At 36.5% G+C, this 5,170-nt stretch overlaps 1 pseudogene; it reads right to left on the bottom strand.

The window, feature by feature from the left end:
• Window positions 1–5,170, bottom strand: part of LOC107667926 (nidogen-2-like) — a 24,956-nt pseudogene that overhangs the window by 5,102 nt on the left and 14,684 nt on the right.

Below are 5,170 nucleotides of genomic sequence, written 5' to 3'. Positions count from 1 at the left end.
CGATATGGCTAGGAACTATACTCTCATTCCAGCGTAATAATCAAGGAACTTTGCTGCCGTACCATGGGTGCAGTGCAATGATATTATGCAGCACCTGAAAATAGACTAACTTCCGTCAACATAACCAACTACACAAACTTAGTGCCGGTTACGTTGGAAGTTACCTAGCTGGGGACTATTTTCAGGCGCTGCGTAATATCATTGCGCCTGCTGCTGCTAGCTTGAAAAATAAGCCTTTTTATAACGCTATTTAAGCAACAGAAACAACATCTATGACACAGTTGTCAGATTTCATTACTGATTTCAAATATAACATTTAATCGTAAGCTTAGTAAACAGTTTTGGAGAATTTGATTTTTCCCCATTCAAAGTGATATGAGCTGCACCTGCATGCCCGAGAGGCGTTTCAAAGATGGCCGCCGAGTGACATGACTTGCCTTAAAGGAACTTTGGTGAAACACACACAAACACACATTTTTATCAAATAATACTTCATTAATAGCGGTTCCCTTCCGCGATTTGGTACGATTGCATTCACATCAGCAGCGAACCGTACCGAAGTTCACTTGAACCGTACCCCAGACCACCTTTTTAAGCGGACTCGGGTACGGTAGCGCACCCGAGTTCGGAAGACAGCGTTCACATCATCCAAACGAACCGAACTCTGACGGTTCGAACCCGGGTGGACACCAAAAGTGCTAGTGTGAAAGCACCCAGGTGCTGTTGACTTGAAATTTTCACAAGATATCGGTAACAACCCAAGCAATCCATCCATACAAAGAAAACCAAAACAAATAAGTTTAGAAATTAAGTTATGTGTAATAAAAATGGAATGACACAGGGAAGAAGTATTGAACACATGAAGAAAGGGAGGTGCAAATAGTCATGGAAAGCCAAGACACCAGCTAAAATCTATCAGTAATTAGAAAGCAATCCTGCCCCTAGTCAGTGGAAATTAATATTAGCTGGTTCAGTCCCAACACCTACCAGGATGAAGAAGATGAAACAAGGGTGGACATCTCAGCAAGACAATGATCCCAAACACAGCCAAGGAAACTCTCAAGTAGTTTCAGAAAAAGAAAATAAAGGCAATCACCTGACTTGAATCCAATAGAAAATAAGAACTAAAGATCAGAATTCATAGAAGAGGCCCACAGAACCTTCAAGATTTGAAGACTCTGTGGAAGAATGGGCCACAATCACACCTGAGCAATGCATGCGACTAGTTTCTCCATACAGGAGGCATCTTGAAGCTGTCATTACCAACAAAAGCTTTTGTACAAAGTATTAAATAAATTTCAGTACTTCAATACTTTTTCCCTGTGTCATTCCATTTTATTACACATAACTTAATTTCTGAACATATTTGTTTTGTTTTATTTGTATGTCTGGATTACTTGGGTTGTTACCGATATCTGAGGCCTGTACTATGAAGCCGGATCAGCTGGCTAGCCAGGTAAGTTTCAGTTTAGTTTGCACCAATCCTGGGTTTTAGGTACATGAAAGTGGTATTAAAATTAAAGGTCACTAGTACTAAAAAAAAAAATTTGTCTGGCTTTAATGATAATTACTTATAACTATAGTTATTTTATATGATTTATATACTTATATTATTTATATTATTATTAATCCATTACACACAAGCAATTTTAGATTATAAATTTAGATTATAAATCATTTATTTTAAATGAATGTAAATATATACAGATCGTATGTAATATAAATAATTTGTAGAATCGATAGACAATGCTTTAAAAATTACTACATATGACCTTACATGTTCGAGTCTGTATTGCTGTATATTTCCAACTATATAAACTAATTTAACCAGTTTCACTTGTGACTGCACTGATAAAGCAAGATCATTTCTTTTATTTGTCCTCTTTCATGAACAAGTACTTTTTTCATTGTAAATGCATTTAAATACATCATATTCTTCAATCTCTTAACCTTTAGCAAAACCTTTAACCTTTAACCAAGGCTCGTGATTGGCTGTTCACCAGTGATGTCACACATTCATGTGCATGTGCTCCACAAACTCAGGATCAAAGCCTGAGTTGACAAAGAAAGTTGATGATCAGCATCATGGTACCAACAAAGACAGATTGGAGTGGTTTGGTTTTGTCAACTCGAAACTAATCCTGTAAATCTGAATTTGTTCATCTACCATCATGGTACAGGCCCCTGGTGAAAATTTCATGTCAACAGCACCTTTAGAAATATATTTACCGGGAAAAATGGTGACGTGTTCAGTACTTATTTTACCTATATACAGTATATATAATGTAATGGATTGATCCATGCGTTTTGTTTTGGTACAGGCCCCTGGTGAAAATTTCATGTCAACAGCACCTTTAGAAATATATTTACCGGGAAAAATGGTGACGTGTTCAATACTTATTTTACCTATATACAGTATATATAATGTAATGGATTGATCCATGCGTTTTGTTCTATTTATTCAAACTAATTTATTTAACTGACGTTAATACAGTAAAATGAAATATCAAAATATACATTTTATGTTTGCATTTGTAAATTTCAAATTTATTTTATCTACAGTCTTTACCCACAGACGAAAACAGGACCCTACTAAATGACACAGATTTTCATGATGCATGCCGTCATAACTTAGTCAGAGGACAGAGCAGACTACATTACCTGCCAAGGTTGACTCTGGAGTGACGGTAGGATTGTTGATGCTCCTAACTTTTGCACAAAAAAAGTAATAAATATCATTATTAAACAGATGAATTACACATGTACAAAAGGGATGTTATTGTATTTACCTCCACAGTATGCCAAAAACAGACTGACAAACTCATAGATGTAATATATTACACAAACACATTAATGGGTGAATGCAAAATAAGCTTACCTGCACAGTATGCTCGATAGCAGACAGTTGGTCTCACAATTTCATAGACATAATAACCTCCTGGGCAGGCTTTGACTTTAATGGAATTTGGTTGGAAATAGCAGCAGTTACTCGACATGGTACCGCAGACAGCACGGGTCACCTCTCCATCCTCAACTTTTGGATGTGCTCCGTTAAGCCACAGTGTAATATGAGTGCCACAACTAAGCCAAGGAACACATGTGTCTGACATCTGAGCACTCTGACCATGAATGAAGAGACGATACCAGCCATCCCAGTTGAGAAAACCATCACACTTATAATAGGTTGGATACGGATATTGATTGTCTGGGGATCTCCAGGGATCATCCAGAACAGTGTATTTGTAGCAGGGGTCTGTAAAACCATTAAAAATTAGAAAAATAAATTATTGAAATTACTATTCATATCACACACTTGTGGCATGATATCTACCTAGGGGTGGAGTTAAAAAAAAATCCAGAATCCCTTACTCTTGCTTGATAATTTCTTTCTTTAAAAAATAAATAATAAATAATAATTTAAATAATAATTTCTTTCTTTATCTCTGTCTGATTTAAAGTTAAAAGAAAAACGCTAGATTTAATGAGCTGATTAAATAATTCCAATTTTTACCACAGACTGAAAAAAAAGATGTACTGTAGAAAAATGAAGCCAAATTTTCACCAAACTCCCGCAGACTCAAACATAACACAGCTGTCAATGACGCCACACCCCGTTTTTATAGCATCAAATATCTACCAACAAAAAACAAACTTATTAGAAAAACAAACACTTGAACATAGGTGATAAGAACTACCTAAAGTGACCAATCAAGTCAATTTTTTTTTTCTAGTTTGGTTCATGTCCCATTCATTTACATAAACTATGGAAACACATTTAATAAATCCCTCAATGCACAAAAAAGTCATGTGACATGACATGACAGCATTTATTGCATTTTGTCTGCACGCTCTGACGAGCAAGTATTTTATGATATACGAAAAAAATCAACAGTGGTCTGCATCAGCTACCATTTGTATTACAGATATTTTGTGCCAGTTTCCCATGAAGTAATAATGTACTCTTGAACACATGATGGAAACAATGCTTTATTTTTTTAAGCCATATTCCATTTTTGCCCACAAGTTTTGCCCACAACTTTGGATGGAAACATAACTGCTTATATTTGTCAATGCTGGCAATAAGATCATAAATGGGATAATACACACTCATGTGCCTTACACAATTTTAATAAAAATATGGGGTTCACTTTATATTAAGTGTCTTTAACTACTATTTAATAACATTTAAATTAATAATTTATTCAAATGCATGTGTACATGCAAGTTTTTACATTGCATACAACCCAAATTCCAGAAATGTTGGGACGTTTTTTTTTTTATTTTAATAAAATGAAAACTAAAAGACTTTCAAATCACATGAGCCAATATTTTATTCACAATAGAACATAGAGAACATAACACATTTTTAAACGAAGAAATTGTACACTTTTATGCACTAAATGAACTCATTTCAAATTTGATACCTGCTACAGGTCTTAAAAATGTTGGCACGGGGGCAACAAAGGGCTGAAAAAGCAAGAAATTTTGAAAAGATTCAGCTGGGAGAACATCAAGCAACTAATTAAGTTAATTGTCTGTAACATGATTAGCTATAAAAGGGATGCCTTAGAGAGGCAGAGTCTCTCAGAAGTAAAGATGGGCAGAGGCTCTCCAATCTGTGAAAGAGTGCGTAAAAATATTGTGGAATACTTTAAAAACAACGTTCCTCAACGTCAAATTGCAAAGGCTTTGCAAATCTCATCATCTACAGTGCATAACATCAAGAGATTCAGAGAAACTGGAGAAATCTCTGTGCGTCAGCGACAAGGCCGAAGACCTTTGTTGGATGCCCGTGGTCTTCGGGCCCTCAGACGACACTGCATCACTCATCGGCATGATTCTGTCATTGACATTTCTAAATGGGCCCAGGAATACTTCCAGAAACCACTGTTGGTAAACACAATCCGCCGTGCCATCTGCAGATGCCAACTAAAGCTCTATCATGCAAAAAGGAAGCCACATGGTCCAGAAGCACCGTCGTGTCCTGTGGGCCAAGGCTCATTTAAAATGGACTGTTTCAAAGTGCAAAAATGTTCTATGGACAGACGAGTCCAAATTTGACATTCTTGATGGAAATCACGGACGCCGTGTCCTCTGGGCTAAAAGGGAGGGAGACCTTCCAGCGTGTTATCAGCGTTCAGTTCAAAAGCCAGCATCTCTGATGGTATGG

This window comes from Sinocyclocheilus anshuiensis, unplaced genomic scaffold (genome assembly GCF_001515605.1).
Source record: "Sinocyclocheilus anshuiensis isolate Anshui unplaced genomic scaffold, SAMN03320099.WGS_v1.1 scaffold493, whole genome shotgun sequence".
NCBI lineage: Eukaryota > Metazoa > Chordata > Actinopteri > Cypriniformes > Cyprinidae > Sinocyclocheilus > Sinocyclocheilus anshuiensis.
The sequence above is the reverse complement of the archived record's forward strand: the minus strand, read 5'-3'. Positions and strand labels throughout refer to the sequence as shown.